Here is a 19,047-nt window from a genome sequence, read left to right on the forward strand (position 1 = left end):
TAATTTTCTAATTTTTCTAATATTTTTCAATATTCTTGATACACATGTTACTGTAAATGAATGCCCAACTGTGTCACGTGTGTGTGTGTGTGTGTGTGTGTGTGTGTGTGTGTGTGTGTGTGTGTGTGTGTGTGTGTGTGTGTGTGTGTGTGTGTGTGTGTGTGTGTGTGTGTGTGTGTGTGTGTGTGTCCCTTTAATATTATTTAGAAACGGGCGCGACGCTTCACAGTTCTGACTCGTCGCGCAATGCTCAGCAGCATTGCAAGAGATGGCGCAGACATAACGATACCAAAAGAGTAAAGAAAAACATGCAAAAGAGGAGAGAGCGAGAATTGGAAGACAGCAAGACACCCAGTCTTTAAAAAAGGTGATTTATGTTCCCTGTTTTGTATGATTCTGAAGCTAGCCCGTACGAACCTACTATAGTCATAGTAGCTACTGAACAAAATAGAAATTATTAATTCAAAATAAGGTGTGTAGACTGTTGAATGTTTTACTCTGTAAATCACACACACACACACACACACACACACACGTTTGTTTCTGTGAAATGTGGGGACATTCCATAGGCGTAATGGTTTTTATACTGTACAAACCGACACACACACACACACACACACACACATTTGTTTTTGTGAAATGTGGGGACATTCCATAGGCGTAGCCTAATGGTTTTATAGCTACTATAGGCCTACAAACCGACACACACACACACACACACACACACACACACACACATCAAAAATGCCCCTTTTGAAGCTTTTATGTTTAGACTATTAAAAAACAACTCCTAACCCTCCAACCATCCTGCTTTGGCTTGAGCCTTGGGGACTGGAGCACAAAATAATGGACCCTGTTCACAGATTGTGATGAGGAAATTTAACGGTCATCAATAGTGTAGGTCCTGCAACCTTTTTTTAAATTATTTGTATGTATTTTAATTTTGTATAAATGTTTTGTACATTTTATGTACATTTATAGCACTAATAGTTTGAATTTTATTACTTTAGCATTAAAAAAAATTACCACTGCTGTGAGGGTGTTTGTAATACAGCGTCTATGGGAGTGGTGGTAAAAATAACATATTTCTCTCTTTTCACTGCCGTTATAAATCTCACTCAATTTTTCCCCTCTTTTTGGCAGTTGTGAAATCACTATTGGTGTGTTTTTCATTTGCTATTTGAGCAAATGGGGACACAGAAAATAATGTATTAATAAAAATAATAATTCATTACATTTATATAGCGCTTAGACACCCAAAGCGCTTTACATATAGAAGGGGGGAATCTCCTCAGCCACCACCAATATTCTCTCATTTACGGCTATAAAAGTGAACCCAACTATGACGACTTCCACTCTGAGAAAACCGTAAATGTGAAAAGGGTCTATTAGCCAGGGGAACCAGAAACCCTAGTGGCGCCCATGCCAAGAGCCGGCCCCGGTAGTGAGTCCTGAAAATGTACGCATGTGAGATCCGTTATAGAAAGCATTTGTCATTCCCTTAAAGGGTTAGTTCACCCAAAAATGAAAATGTGATGTTTATCTGCTTACCCCCTTCCGCTCAGAGTCTCAGAGCCGAAGTCGTCATAGTTGGGTTAACTTTTATAGCAGTGAATGAGAGAATGCATTAAATATTTTCATATATATATATATTTCTCATTAGTGCCTGCGCGGATCGGCCCAATGAGGCATCTACATAATATATATCTATGATCACGCCAGTTTTGGCCTTACTATACAGAAGTCAGAAGTAATAGCGGATGGGAACACTAGATGAGATTCGTCTGATATGAGGTAAAAAAAACAAACATAAATACTGTTGTGTTTTTCACAGAAACTGATCGGTTCGTGTCTTAAGACATCAATGTGTCGTCACGAGCAGCAGGTTTTTGTGCATGTTGTCTTAGCATGTGTTTTTTTTACTCTCATAGAGTTGTTACCCATTCACATGCATTATGACTGGCAGACTGCAACGGTAGGAGTTAAAAATCTTCATTTGTGTTCTAGTGAAGAAACAAACAAATCTACAAGTTGGATGTACATGGGTTAAGCAGATAAACATCTAATTTTCATTTTTGGGTGAACTATCACCTTTAAATAGCCGAACTGTTTGTGTACGTAACACTCAAATACAGGACTGACTACCGTATTCTGCTGCTATGTGATCGTGTCCTTATAACTGACTCTAGGGGTGTGTCCCAATTTGTGAACTTCAGCATTACTATTAAAAGGCCGGTTTAAACAGTGTGATAACATATTGAAAATTCCTAAAAGAAAAAGTAGCCTACCTTTTACATCACCGGATGATGCACTTAATTAATTAAAAAAAACAAAGTGTGGAACGGACACTTCATGATATGCACTCAAACTGTCCCGGCTTTAATGATCCCACAAGATTTCACCTTAAAGTAGTTTCCTCATTAATATTTTGCAGTTGTCGGTTGTTTTCACATTGCAGTCCAGATTGAAGGGTTGAGTCTCATCAGTGAATTTGTTTGGCCTGTGAAGCTCTAGTTGTGACTCAGACCAGGCAGACAGCTGTCCCGAGAAATCTGAATAAATCAGAATAAATCAGATTTCTCTTCCTTTCTGTAGCACTGTGACTACACTGCAAGTGTGTGACGCTACAAACTAGACCATGTAATGAAAAAATGAAACCAAAAACGTAACTAAGATGTTTAAACGTGAATGTTCCCACTAGAGTCAGTCAACACTGCGACCGCAAATTACAGCAATCCAGTTATAAGTGTGTACAATTAAATGGGAATCGGTGCAGTGTAGCAGTTTAACAGTATTATTGTCACATGAGCTGTAGAGCTGTAAAACAATAGTTTTGTTTTATTTCGCTTTCGGTTTCACTCTGTCTGCTTAGTTTCCTTTGTAATTTTGTTCCCGCCATTGGATTGTCACCATGAATATCCATTAATGATCACACCTGTTAGTCTTTTGAGATCATTATAATGTGTATTTAACTTCCTCGTCCCATTGTCTGTTGGTTTTGTGTTTTACACATTGTGTTTCTTTGCTCTTGGACTACCAGAGTCACACTGATTAATAAGCAATGTTTCTATTTTAATTATGTTACATATGATAACAGATTACCTGACAACTAAAAGATAAAGGATTTGGCAGAGGAACAGCTCCAGGCCTTATACTGAGGAGGATGGCCACTGGTGGATTTTGTGGATGATTCCCTTGAACTGAGGTTTGTTGGGACAAGTACACTTTAAAGATACACTTTCAGATTTCCTTGATATGTCCCCTTTAAATATAATATCAGACTTTTAGTGTTGTAACCTTGCAGATCTTTTGCTCAAACATCAACATTACACACTAACCAAAGTTGGAAAAGTGAAAAAGTATAATCAGACGCATTTAAACTCTGATTAATCTAATACTATTTTCTGCAACCCAGGCTCATTGGAAATACGTGACTGCCTACATTTTTGCAACACCCGAATTATGTACCTCCAGGTACGTTTACCTGCACTTTTTGGGTGAAACGTCCACCGGAGGCGCTAACTGGTAATGTTTTTCTCCATTCCCAGACTGATCTCATAAAATGGCGTATGTATGGCACACCATTTCGTATGCCATTTTGGCGTGCTATAAAGACGCATAATCGCTTTTTAGCGTGTTTATCAACGCCGTTTCATTATATCCCCCTACACTGCCCCTACCCCTAAACCTACCCATCACACACACACACACACACACACTGCTCCTAAACCTACCCATCACAAGAAACATTCTGCATTTTTACATTTTCAAAAAAACAATTTAGTATGTTTATAAATCCATTTACCTTGTGGACACACACACATATTCAGAAACATATTTATTTTACTTTATTTATAAAAGGACCATGTACAATTTAACATAAATGTTTCCATTTCATGTATTGCACCAGATTTAGCTCAAAGCTAATTTTCACCCACAGTCCTTTGGCAGGTCAACATAAACAATAAAATAACATAGCCAATACATATATACACAAATACACAATACAAAAAGACAAACATTGTCAATACAAACAATTAAACGGCAACCATGTCAATGTTTACAAAGCTGATTACATTCTAAAAAAGATTTCAACTGCATTTTAAAGATTCCAATAGATTTACACCCTTTTATACCTTCTGGCAAAACATTCCAGTTAGTCGTAGCTTTCACAGCAAAAGACGATTGTCCAAAAGTAGAACGACGAAAAGGAACAGCACAATTTCTCATAGATGATCTAGTAGATCTTTCAGAAATATTAGGACGGAAACCAACAAAATCACTGAGTACCGAAGGAGCCAAACCATTTACAATTTTATAAACCATACACACATTTTTAAAAAGCACATCATTTTCAAAACTCAATTATTTATATTTCTTCAAAATGCTACAATTACATTTTGAACGCGTTACTCAATCGCTTCCCTAAACCTACCCATTTGAGTATTATAAAAATCAGGATACAACAGGCAGATACGACTGCAGACATAATTTATTCAGAAAGTACAAATACTCCAAGTGTCCCGAGGCCAAAGGATTGATTTGTGTGAAGAAAATCCCCAAAAGCGATCAGAAAGTCGACTCCATCCGCCAAAGATTAATAATACATTTCAAATATTGTCGCCGGAAGAAACGTCACGTCAGCTTTGACAGCATTGGCTGTCGTGTGTCTCGTGACCAATTGCGTCATTACGTCAGCTTTGATTGTAAAATGCCATTGGCTGTCGTGTGTCTCGTGACCGATCGCGTCATTCAACTTGTGTGTATCATTTGAATCAGAAATATGAATGAACGAGTGTGCGTGTGTGTGCGTGCTCTGTTTCCAAAGGAGCGCGATCATCATTTCAGCAACTAAAACATTAAGATCAACTCTGTTCTTCACATGAAGATCTCATCTGACTTCAGAAGACTTGGAATGCAACATGAGTTAATACTTTTATTCAGTTTTTTGGTCAGTTTTTGCAATTAATACATGTGACTGTACATTTATTTGCCTGTTACGTGTTTTATATTGTTGAGAGTGTGTAGGTTTAGGGTAGGAGTGGAGTTAGTTGCTCCAAAATATAAAATTAGGCTATAAATATTCATTCTGATGAATATTCATTCAGCGTGTATGTTTACTCGAAGTCATATTACCACTTAGCGCCCCCGGTGGACGTTTCATCCAAAAGTGCAGGTAAACGTACCACCTGGAGGTATATAATTCGGGTGTTGCAAAAATGTAGGCAGAGTCACGTATTTCCAATGAGCCTGGGTTGATTTTCTCAGTATATTTGATTATTTTCATGTTTTCCCTTTTATTTAAGGTTATGTTTAGTTTTCTGTCTAATCAGTGAACTTGATGCTCATTTTATTGCATATTTATTTCACAGAAATGCAAAGGGAGAATTCACACTTTTATCAGGTAATCTTTATTTTATTGCTTGAATGTCCTCTTCCCTTTCTTCATTGTGTCTGTATGGAAAATAAACGTAAAAAGTGAATTTACATTGTAAAAACGGCTTTATCTTTTATCAGAGAAAATTAAGAGTCGACCCACCCGCTGATGTTCATCTATTTATTTAACCAAGGCAAAAAAAAGTTTCCTTGGTGCCGTGACCCTTTCGGATCACACAATCATCACTCGTGCGATCGCTGGGGTTGTTTAACGGAGACATCACCGGACAAACTGTTGCATCTCAAAGAAACGGTAAATAATTTATCTATGACCTTTTTCTTCCAGAGCACTTTTGTGCTAACTATAACCAGCTCATATTTTTTAAAAACGCAAAACTAGTTATACGACTTAAATATGGGAGGATGCTTGATAAGTAAATAAGCACTATGATATTTAGATGCACATAAACACAGGGCAAAAATAGTTAATTCATAAAATAAATAAATGAAAGGTATTTGTTTAATGTAGTTAATAGCTCATTATAGGACTTATTCATCAGGGTAGGGTTGCACCAGTCGTTCGTAAGTTTTTTCTTAAATTTGAACGTAAAGTCCACACTAGAGGCTTAGTAACTACTAGCTAGTTTGTAACTAACTCTGTACCTTTTTCGGTTGCACCATTTGACCTTAAGGCAGAACGTAGCTAGTAGGTCGTAAGCTCTCCGTATAGTAATGCGTAGGCGCATTATATGACGTTTACCCTCAATGATCCAATAGCAGCCTTCAAATACGAGAGCTGAAATTGTGTTGAAATGTTTTGAATTTCAGTTTATCCTTCCTTATTATAACTTATTTTGCCTCATGTAGGCTAACCAATAGTTAAAATGTTTCCATTAAATACGATAATTAATTTAAATTTAATTTAAATAAACTTAAGTGATTGTATAACATTCAGAAGCATTCAGTATATGAAACACCATTAATAAGGACATACCAATAAATAAATACTGAAACAAAACAAAAAACATAAGAAATTACTTTTATTGATTTTACTGATTTTATTTGACATCATGACGTGCACAACACTAAGAGATGGGACAGATGTAATATGAGCTTTATTATGCAGTTCAGTCTGTCTGCTATTATCTGTTACTCCTGATCGGAGGCTTCCGTAAATATTTAGTTTATACGTAGATTTACGCTTCAACTAAGTTCAATGGTGCAACGCAAAAATATTTAGTAGTGCATAAGTTGTAACTTGGTGTCCATTTACGTCAAAACTAGGCTAAGTTGTAACTTACGCACTGCTGGTGCAACCGGCCACAGGGTTGCACAGTTTGGTAATGTGAGAACTGATGTGTGCTGGAGTCTTATCGTATGGTATAAATCAAGCGTATAGCATCAGTTCTGGCAGGTCACGTTAGTCAAGCTCGCATCAGCTGACAGAACACTGTCAGCTGATTTTATATATATATATATATACTTCTGTCATGCTGCACTCCACTTTATTCCTATGGGTGACGTCAAGTGACTTTAACACGCCCGCAAAGCATTCTGGGAAGGCGGCGCTGCATTTGAAAAAATGCTGTGCGTCACAAAATCTGACCGATTCCTGATCTCATGAAATGCCGTTTGTATAATACGGCAATTCGAATGCCATTTTGGCGTGCTATCAAGATGCATAATCACTTTTTAGCGTGTTTATCAACGCCGTTTGGCCTCCATTGACTTACATTACCATGTGATTGCGTGTTAATTTAAACACACACACGTTGTGTTTTTGTGAATTGTGGGGATTTTCAATAGACGTAATGGATTTTATACTGTACTAACTGTACATTCTATACACTACACACTGCCCCTAAATCTACCCAACACACACACACTGCCCCTGCCCCTAAACCTACCCATCACACACACACTGCCCCTGCCCCTAAACCTACCCATCACAAGAAACATTCTGCATTTTTACATTTACAAAAAAACATAATTTAGTACGTTTATAAATCTATTTACATTCCATTTTTGTGGACACACACACACACACACACATAATGGTTCGTTTCAGTGTAGACATTAACGCGGAATCACACGGCGTAGACATACACACGAATAGCTCAAACCGTACAGATAACCAGATGCCAATTCCCATCTTTATGCTAATGAAGCCGTTGAACGCGAGCCAACTATCCAATAGAAGTAGAGCATATGGAGACTGGGGGAAGTCTTTCGCGGGTCCTCTGATTAATTTTTATTTTATTTTTTCTCCGCTGGCTCAAAAGCACGGCCATAGCGGTAAACTTTAGGAATGCCCATCAACGTACAAATGAGGGAAACATCGCAACATCGCGCTTCAGTCGTGTCGCAAAAGTGGATCTGTACGGTAAGGGGGATTATTGCTGTAAACTTTATGCTAATAGTCAATTAATCATTTTTGACAGTGACGACAGTGGTCCTGACAGAAAGTCCATTAACATCCAAACAATGTCTGAAGCTGAGTTTGTGTTCAAACAAATAATAATTTGCAATAAATTCACTCCAAATGATAATATTTTACAGTCACCAGAATCTGGAAGACTCATAGGAAATCCAATATCCATGAGTTAACATCCAACACCTCTTTCAACTCAACAGCACTTTCAAAATATCTCTTTGCAGCTTCTTTGTTAGCGTGTGTGCTTTGCAACTGTGTGTGTTGTAGAGCTCCGTTCACTTACCCTAATGTTATCATCATCTCTTTCAAATCAGGCTTGTCCTTTTTTCAGCTGGCTGTGAGAACCATTTGCATCAATTGTGATTCCCAGTCTCTTCCGTTTTTAATCACGTTATTGCATCATTTAACAATTTATTTAATGACAAATGGCTGATAAAGGATGCTTAACAACATCACAACTGATTGTAATCCACATCTGGAATCTCCAAAACATCCAGTTCTTTCCTGTTGGATATTTGGTAAAGCTTGTCTATAAAAGGCCCTGTATCCAGAGGGATCAAAGCTCAGCCCAGGCATTGAAGAAATGATTTCATGCTGAACTCTCTCAGAAAAAAAGGTACAGTTCTGTCACTGGGGCGGTACGCTAAGGTACAAAAGTGAAAAGGCACATCTTTGTACTTTACTAACCCCTAAATGATACGTATTAATAACTTACAAGGTACATATCAGTACTTTAAGAGTGTGTATTAGTACCTTAAAGGTACATATTAGTGCCCCAGTGACAGCAATGTACCTTTTTTGTCTGACAGTGTGTGAATGTGTTTCTATTGGTTGTTACCTGGATGACTGGACAGGATGCTAAAGAAAGTGTTAAACTCATTTGCAAATTCACTGCTCTCTTAGCTAGGAACATTACAGCGCAATATAGACCGACTGTTAACTTGCTGGGCCAGCAGATAGCTTAAACGTATTAGGCCTCCTGCAAATTAAGTGCACAGAGAGCAGCTGGAGAAGTCAATTCACATTTCAGTCCACAGTTGAACAGTTCTTACTCTGCTAAAGCAAGCACACTGCCAGGTTTACAAATTTGAACTGTACAGATGCTTTTTATGGTCAATCAGATGTGTAGATCTGACTACTTTGATGGAAGAGCTTTTTCCAAACTAGTATGTGGATGAGATTGCTTGGCTATACCATTGCATGTGATTTTGTTGAACAGACTTGTGTTAAAATGTTAGGGAAATAAGGTGTTGCCTTTGTATTGCCCTTTTCTTTTGCTATGGCTGTAGTTGAAAAACTGTAGAAGACCGTTTACATTGCACATCTTGTGACTGTACATATTAATTTGCTGCTTTATGACGTGTGGTCCGACACATTTTGAAACTTGCATATGAAATCGAGGCACGTGACTTATGTCCTTGTTAACGTGCACGCCTCCAATTTAATTTTATATTTAAAATAACTTAATTTTATATTTAAATGTATTATTTTAACTATCTCACTTATCTTCAACAATACTTTGTACCTTTCTCTTCAAATGACCATGTTAGGCACTCTGTCCAGACTTATTTTTTTGCTTTTCGGGCACACAAAACTATTGGTAAAAGATCGTTTATGTTTAAAGCCCCAATAGACTGGAATAATTTACCTCCTGATATTAGATCTATTACACCTTTTAGGTTGTTTAAACAATCTTTATTATTCTATTTTAAGGTTGATTGTACGTTATCATATCATTGATACTGTCACTATTGTTCACTGGTTTTGTTAATTTTACTTTTTTTATTTTTATTTGTACTTCATTTATAATGCTAATCTTTGTTCAGTTTATTTAGATTTGTATTTATCATTTATTTATTTTTATTTTTTGCGTGGTGTGTGTGTGTGTGTATGTATGTAATTAGTTTTGTCTTGTTGTTAATTGTATTTGTAATTGTTTTGTAACTGTCTTGATTGTACGTTAGGACCTCCTCGAAAACGAGATGGTACATCTCAAGGGGTTACTAAAGTCACCAATGAAACAGCAGAGATGATCCATTTCTGAGGTTTTTGGATGTGCAGAGTATGAGATGGTCATGAATTACCGCAAGGCCTCCTGCATACCAACTGGTTAACATGCTGTGCTGGTGTTGGCCCCTGATGCTCTAGTTCAGTCGCTGATTTGGCTTTGGAACAAAGGTTAATAAGGCTGTTTCTAAGGCAAACCCTAAATCTCTGACAGATTCAAAGGAATATTGTAGTAGTTAAAATTCATGGGGCTCTTCTTCTTTGGTGATGCACGTAACCACATGTCCTTAAGTGTAAAATAAGACACTTAAAAGCAAACACAAAATCTAAAATGCAGAGGATTACAGCAAGACTGTCACTGGCAGTGTCCAAATTGCAGTAGGTACTTCTCTTGAATAGATGACTGTTAAAAAGTGTATAGTACGAATGAAGTCCAGATGTACGACATTCACCGTGTTGGTAGGTCATGCTGTTTAATGATACTATGACTTTGGACATACTACTTATGTGTTTTTAGCTACTATATAGTAGAGAAGTAGGCATATTTGTATGCAGCCTATGATTGCCTGCCTGTATCATTTGCAAGCCTTTTGTTCTTGTTCTGACTGAGAGCAGCTGTTCTTCATTATGGTGATAAGCACTGCTGTTTTTTTTTTTCTTGCCTCAGCTGAGCACAGTTGGGGTCTGGAAGGGAGCAATTAGTTTGCCTGCACAAGCGTACCGTCCCCTGTGTGTCACCAGCATGGGAGCTGAGTGTAATGAACGCCAATGAAAACCAGCGCCCAGTGTGCGCTCAGCAGGACTATAGGCAGGAAGAAGCCTATTTTCTGTGCAGTCGACCTCTTAGGCCACCTTTACACATAGTCGAGAATTTAGAGAAACAAATATTCTTCCCCCTCCATTTTCAAAAATAACATTGTGCACACAACATCGTTTTCAAAAAAGTTGTCGTTTACATCAACCCGCATAAATACGCTGCCGAGCGCCATCATAACTACGCCAAACCTTTGGGCGGCAGTGTGCAAGCCAATCAGAATCCTCAAAATCGACAACAACGAATAGCACGAGCGATTTCCTGTTCCTTTTAAAACAACGTTCCTTCGTTGTTTGTATTTATTGCTCCTCGATAAAGTACAGCAGTTGTGTTTGCAAATGCAAACAGGCCAACAAACTCTAAACATAGGACGCTCACAAGCATTTTCTGGCGCATAATGTGACGTTTGAGAACCTAAAACACAACACTTAACCAGCGTTTTCAGAAATACCCACTTTGGCCAGAGTTTTTTAGAAATACCGTAATTGTTTTCTGGGATAAAACGCCATTTTCGTGTACATGACAGGCCAAAATGCAGGGAAATATCCAATAGTTTTCCCATTGTGTAAACAGGGCCTTAGTCCAGAACACCAAACTATTAGGGGCCTAGAAAGTAATGGGACGACTTAGTGAGGAAGATGAGGCTAGGATATGATTGCCTGAAGGTTTACTCGGGAGGTTTGCCTTTTCATTGGGATGAGCTCAATGAGTCAACAGGGTGGTGTTATTTAGTGGACGTGCTTTCCGACCATGTTTCTTCTATGCAATTTAGGCTACATTCACACCGTCAGCACAAATCTGATTCTTTTGTGTATCCGATTGGAATCTGATCTTAAATTATTGACACCGTTTTCTATTGCAAATGTTCAGATCCAATTTGTGTGTCCATGCCCCTCGTTTTCCAGGATATCTGCATTGGTTTCTACTAGGGATGCCTTAATATAATATTGAACCGTTCAGTACGGCATTCACGGTTCAATACACTCTTGTGAATTGCTTTTTTTTTTTTTTTTTTTTGCATTTAATTAATTATTTCTATTTCTCTCCGTTTTAAATATTTCTCTGTTTATTTCGGCTCTGTTTGAGTGTGCCTGTGAGTCTATGCGCTTATATAAGCAAATATCCAATCATATGCAACAATAGTTAGTCAGCGGTTCAATACATACCTCGGTTTTTAACCACGTTATTCGGTTCGGTTTTTTAGTATTCTATTCTTAGGCGACAGGAACAGAAAAGGGTTAAGACTGCTTTTATTGCAATACTCTTTATTTATTTCGCTTAAAAGACTTAAAAACCCTTACTTAAACTTAAAACTTTACTTAAACCCTTGTACACATTCCCAGTGTATTGTAATATATAAAATAAATATACTGTAGCTATATAAAGATTTAAAGTGGCAGCTCAGAGATGTACAGTAGCATTTAAGTATGAATTTGAATGAATAAATGTAGGCTAAAATTAAAACTACATATACTTCAATAAACAACATTTATTAAAGGTCCCATTCTTTGCGATTCCATCTTTCAAACTTTAGTTAGTGTGTAATGTTGCTGTTAGAGCATAAATAATACCTGTAAAATTATAAAGCTCAAAGTTCAATGCCAAGTGAGATATTTTATTTAACAGAAGTTCCCTTTCAAAGCCTACAGCGAGCGGCCGGTTTGGTCTACACCGCTGCACTTCCTGCTTTAATGACGCAACTAGAACCGAACGCCCACAAGAACACGCAAATTCGGGGGCGTTGTCCTTTTGCTCTCGCAGGTCGAGAATAGGAAGCGTTGTTTTTGTAGAGTGTGTTTGTCGCCATGCCATTGAAACGCTGTTATTTTCATCCCGGAGTCAAATCACCTTTGTTTGCAATTTAAAACTATGTGCAGCACATTTTGCCGAGGACTGCTTCCTCAATCTCAATCAGTTTAATGCCGGATTCACAGAAAGATTATTCTTAAAAGATGACGCAGTTCCCTCTTTGTCTGGAGAAGGCGATATTTATGGTGCACAACCGGTAAGTGTATTTTATTATTTAAGTCGGTCCGTTTAACAGTTTATGTAACTCATGACACAAAGTGCAACGCTGTTTAGCTTTGTTAACTAACGTTAGATGGTAATTGAAACTAATCCGAAAAATTTAGCATATAAAAGTGTAGTAATTCATTCAGACACCATCGATTGTTGGTGTTTGTAATGATCAGTTTAAACTACTGAATAGACAGCTTACCGTTCTGAAACATCCAGCAAAAGTCTTTCCTGAGCAGGTTGTAATCGATCCTCTTCGATATTCTCCGGGTCTGATTCCGGCTCAAATTGATAAGGCAATATAGACATTTTTGGAATAACATTGAGCGCATTATGGTAAGAGGCGGGACCTTTCCGGGCAAAGTGTGCTAAGCTGCTGTCCAATCACAGCGCGGGAAGCGCTGGCCCAATCAGAACTCGTTACGTGTTTCTGAAGGAGGGATTTCATAGAACAAGGAAATCATCTGGCCGTTTTTAGGACAGAGGAAACAGCGCTGTACAGATAAGTCAATTGTGTGAAAAATACTGTGTTTTTTTTTACATGCAAAACATGAACTCATGTTATATTGCACACTGTAAACATAATCAAAGCTTCGAAAACACTCAAAGAATAGGACCTTTAAAAGCTACTGTAAGGTGTTTTTTTATTTTTTATTTTTTTATTAAAATCATTTTAGAGGTGAACTGTCCCTTTAAGGACAGCGTGTTCACTAGGCTGGGCTGGTGTCAATTGAAGACCTTCCTCGCATCTCATAGACACGCAATTTTACTTTCACTTTAGACACATAACCGACTATTATATGTTAACCGTGTGTGTATTTGACAGTATTAGCGCCGTAAGACTGTCCAGTAATCACGTGTGTTTAGTGCGCGCGCTCGATGCTTTACGAATGTTTAACCGGCAAGGCTTTAAAACGTGCCTAAACACCCCTTAACTTTAGTGCATATGATTGGATATTTGCTCATATCAGCGCATAGACACACAGGCACACTCAAACAGAGCCCAAATAAACTGAGAGAAATATTTCAAACGGAGAGCAATGGAAATAATGAATTAAATGCAAAACTGAAAAAAACTCAATTCATCAGTGCATATTGAACCGTGAATGCCGTACTGACCGGTTCAATATTATATTGAGTATTGTGGCATCCCTAATATGCACTAAAGTTAGGGATGTTTAGCTGCGTTTTAAAGCCTTGCAGGTTAAACATTTAATTAGCGTTTTACATGCGCTGAGAGGACGCACTAAAAGCCTGTCAAACTCACGTGATTACTGGACTAAGTCTTACTGCGCTAATACTGTCAAATACACACACGGTTAACATATAAACACAGTCAGTTATGGCTAAAGTAAAATCGCGTGGCTGTATGAGATGCGAGCAGGTCTTAGCAGCAGCCTAGTGATTGTAAACACTTGTTTTTAAAGGGACAGTTCACCTGCAAAATTATGTTAATAAAACAACAAAGACAAAAAAAAAAACTGCTCTTAAATAGTTATAATACAGTAACTTTTAAACAATGTATATTGTATGTTGACGACTATGTAGTTTTGCGGGTGGCAGTGGCTCAGTGGTTCATGTAGGTTGTCTAGAAACCGAAAGGTTGGTGGTTCGATCCCCGGCTCCACCTGACCAAGTGTCGAGGTGTCCATGAGCAAGACACCGAACCCTAGCTGCTCCCGACGAGCTGGATGGCGCCTTACATGGCTGACATCGCCGTCGGTGAATGTGAGGTAAAGCGCTTTGGATGGCCATAGGGTCTGTTAAAAGCTCTATATAAATGCAGTCCAGTCCATAGTTTTAATTTTAGCCTTTATTTATTCATTCAATTTCATACTTAAAGGTGCACTATGTAGTATTTTTGCAGTAACATATCCAAAAACCACTAGGCCAGTGTTATATATTTTGTTCAGTTGAGTACTTACAATATCCCAAATGTTTCCAACTATTTGTAAATTGTGAGAAAATTGCTATTTTAACCAATGAACCATGACGTGTCAGCATAGTGTCTGAGGGAGTCGCCTATCAATCGCGTCACATCTGTGCTTCCCTCGGTTTTATTCTGCAGAAGCGCTTTACTCTTAGACGTGTGAACAAGAGTCACAGCAGCGCCGAGCAAACGCACGGAGTAACATCATAACCTCATTTTAAACACACTTAAATGTATCTAATATGATAAACAGAGCTGCTTTACCTTATAATCATGAGCGGAAGAGCGAATCAGTGCGGGTGCACGGCGAATGTGTCCCGTCATAATAAAAGTCCCGGTACTCGCGAGCAGTGTGTGTGTGTAACAATCGCTCCAGCGGTCGTGCTCAGCTCCTCAACACTCGGTCCTGCTCTGCTTTACACTACAGTAACGTTAATAACCGCATCCATGAACATGATTTCTGCCCGTGTCCTATTTTCCACCGGCTGTGAGGTGAAGACCACACGTCCCAAGATACTGCGCTCCCACTTGGCGTCATCAAACTACGCCTTTGCTTTGAATAGGCGCCCTCCAGTGGACGGAAAGTTGCATAGTGCACCTTTTAAATGCTGCTGTATACAGCTCTGAGCTGCCACTGTAAAACTTTAAATATATTAATTTTATTTAATACAATTCACAAGCAAGTTTAAGTAAAGTTTTTCAAGTCTTTTGTAAAATAAAGAAAGAATATTACAATAACTTTCTCCTTAACCTCTTTCTCTTCCAGTCGCCTAAGAATAGAATAGCAAAAAAACGAACCAAACCGTATCAGTTAAAACCCGAGGTATGTATTGAACCATGGACTAACTGTATTGTTGCATTCCTAGTTTCTGCGTATAGCCTGTATTGGATTAGTTTAACAAGGGTAGATGATGGAGTAATGTAATTTTACCACAGGACATCTGTTATATTAAGGGCCAATTTGCACGGGATAAGAAATCTCAGGAAAACTAGCAGAAGTGGGAGGGGTAACTCGATTTGAGTGACTTTATATTCTGCGCTGTCATCTCCACTGGTGTCAAAACATGTCTCCGTTATATTATTATTTTCTGCTCGCCTGGCACTCTGCACCAACACAACCTTGTTTCTGCAACGACTTTCAACATATTTCCTAAAACAGCGTCTGACATTTTACGTGGTGTTAGAAAGTCACACGGATTTCCAGAAACACTTTTTTTTTTTTTTGTAAGGCTGCTCCAGGATTTCAGGATCAGGATTTTGAGGCAATCGTCGATCACAGGAAGCATGTCTCTGCCGTTATGATCACTTATTCTGATCTATTTAAAGCCTTCTTTTTATCACTATTTGTAGGGATGCTGCAAATGGGATTATAGATATTAATTTAGGGCCTACATTTTTATATTTGAAAATGGGGGTATCCCCCCCTTTGGTTGACTTTTTTTCCTTCTTTTTTTTTCTTTTTTTTTTGAGAGGGGGAGGAGGCCTTTTTTTAAAAAAAAATATAGAATTAACTAACCTAAATGTTTGATCATGCAGTGCATTTTTGATTTTATAAATGGGGCAATTGTTGCACAAAAGCTTACACACACACAGCTCCAGCCTGATTTCAAACTGAATGTAATTTATGAAAGACAAAAGTAAACATTCAATAATAAAATAAGAACAAATAAACAATTTACAAGCAGTAGCACAAATTAATAAAATAAGACAACGATTCAAATAAAATAAACTGTGCTGTAATGTTTCTTTTCAGGTAGGTTTAACAGTAGTGTTGAGGCTAGCCTACTAAAGATTTTATTCTTCCCTGAGTAAATTAAATCCAGATTAACCGTGTACAATTAAGGTTACAAAAGTTTGTCATTCAAGAGCAGTGTGTCAAATAATGTTTCTTAATAATGAATTATGAATTGTACCTCACCATCAGTATGTCAGACCGTAGCTCTCATGGCAGCCGCATGTCTTGTGTCGCCAGCATTTATAGAGAGACTCAATCAAATTTACAAAAAAGATTATCAGCCAAAAGCGATTTGCCAATCGATCATTCGGAGTAGACATGTGCCGATTTTCGATAATGCCATTTATCACGATAATGAATATGCACAATATTGTTATCGTGGGCACTTTAAAATATCGTAAATAATAATTTATTAACAATTTATAATTTTTTTATAATGCACTCAAGAATACTTTGCCCATAAACCGTATAAATGCTCAACACCGCTGTATTCTGCGTAGAAAGGGACACGCGCTCAGATATAAACAAGCCCAACGTGCGTTTGCACATGACTGAACCGGTGAAGGAGACACGCTGCTGAAGTGCTGCTCAGTGACAGCAGAGGGCGCTGATGAACTGCAGAATGCTGCAGTTACCCCGGAAACCAGCAAACAAACAAAAAACGCGTGTAGTTTTTAAAACAGCCATTCGTTTTTGTAATCTCAATGTTGTTCATCACAGCACCAAAGACTTAATAGGCTATTTATTTTCAAACTTAAACATTTTTATGTTTTAATCTGGACTACAACATGCCCTAATAATTAGAACTGTTCTGATTATTTGTTATTGTTCAGTAAAACTTTGAGACATAAGACTTCATTAGTTAACATGTTAATTCATTATTACCAATTATTGACAATGAAAAATACTTTTAAAGAATTAATCATTCTATGTTAATTTCTTAGTTACTGTTTAATAACATTAAAATCAAAATCAAAATAACTTTTTTAATGGACCTAAGATAAAACTAACAATGATCGGTATTTCTTAACTAACATTAACAAAAACATTATACTTTCTGTACCAAATGTAGCTATTGCTCAATCTTAGTGAATGCATTAAATAATGAGACCTTATTGTAATGTGTAAGCCCACCTGTTGTTCTTTATAGCCTAATTCTTTTGCAATTTAATCTGTTTGAAAATTGTACTTTTACAGCTCTGAAAAATATCAAGAGACCACATAACATTGATTTCTCTAGAGGGGTCTCTTAATTTTTTTCCGGAGCTGTATATATTTTTGGTGCATTATTGTATTTAAACATTCAGTTATTTTTGTTCTTACAAAAATAGTTCTTAAAGCTGTTATGCTATGGCAACACTTTTTTTAGCAACTTATTTCAATATCGTGATAATATCGTATATCGTGATAAAACTTCATCAATTAATCGCAACATGAAAAATTGATATCGGCACATGCCTAATTCGGAGCAACCCTAGCGATTTTTCAATTGAGTTTCAAACCACATTTAAATGTAGCTCTAAACGGATGTGTAAAGGGGAATTTTTTGTTTTGTTTTGTTTTGCCATTCACACAAAAATTGGATATGGACTAACAGTGACAGCCACTTACAAGCAGCCATCTTTTTCAGGACAAATAAAATCCTAAAACATTTTTTTTAAATTTCACAAAGGGGTTTTACTGATGTATTTTATGTTGTAGAATATCTTGAGCTTGTTTACCACTAAACTTGTGAACTTTAAACTAGACTGGAAGTGCTAAAATGCTAGCTTGTTTCCAGGTTTTTGCCTACAATATGTCATCCCTCCATCAACACGATCACAACTGGTCACATGTGTAAATGCCATTTGGAAAGCTGGTAAACTTGTGATTCCCATTGATTCTGACCCCATGCCTACTGCCTTGTTTCCTACCAAAGTCCATGTTCATCCTCCTAATCTTATTACTGATATCCTGAAGCCATCACTAAGCTTGTCATCATGTTGAGAGTGCAAATTCCACCGCTCGATTGTAAACCTAGTGAGACGGCTAAATTCTCCTCTATCCTGTCTGCGCACTTAAAGGGATAGTTCACTAAAATCCGAATTTTCTGCCATAATTTCCTCACTCTCATTCCCCAAACCTGTATGACTTTCTTGACAACAGTCTTGTCAAGTGTCGTCTTTTTGTGTTCGACAGATTATATGAGGACGAGTATTAAATGATGACTGAATATTCCTTTTTCGGTGAACCGTCGCTTTAAATGTCACTTTGATTCACTCCGACCATTGCACTGAATAATAATCCAAATGGCAAAACAGATTACAGAACCTCCTACTACAGAGCTTAAAGTTAATTCCTCCATTAAGCCCTTTTTGCATATCATGGTTTTCATATGTTTTTAGGTGTAATGCAGATATTTGCCCGTTGTGAATATTCTTTACATTTTTATAAATATTTTTGTCTGTCACGTCTAGTCTGTCTCTATTGTTTTTGCATTCGTCACATGTTCCTTTGTCTTAGTTTCCCGCCACTTGTCTGGTGACCCTCGTTAGTCTAGTTCTGTTCAGCTGTGTTTAGTTAATCATGTGTATCACCTGTGCCCTTCATTTATTCAGGCATCTGTGTTTGTATTTAAAGGGTTACTTCAGCGATTAGCATATGGCTTTGTATCAGTAGAAACCCTGGAGTACATTCGAATGATTGTGCTTTCCCCCCTCATATCCCCCTGAGACAAGAGATTTATGCATTTTATT

This window comes from Pseudorasbora parva, chromosome 11, assembly GCF_024679245.1.
Source record: "Pseudorasbora parva isolate DD20220531a chromosome 11, ASM2467924v1, whole genome shotgun sequence".
In the NCBI taxonomy this organism is placed as follows: Eukaryota; Metazoa; Chordata; class Actinopteri; order Cypriniformes; family Gobionidae; genus Pseudorasbora; species Pseudorasbora parva.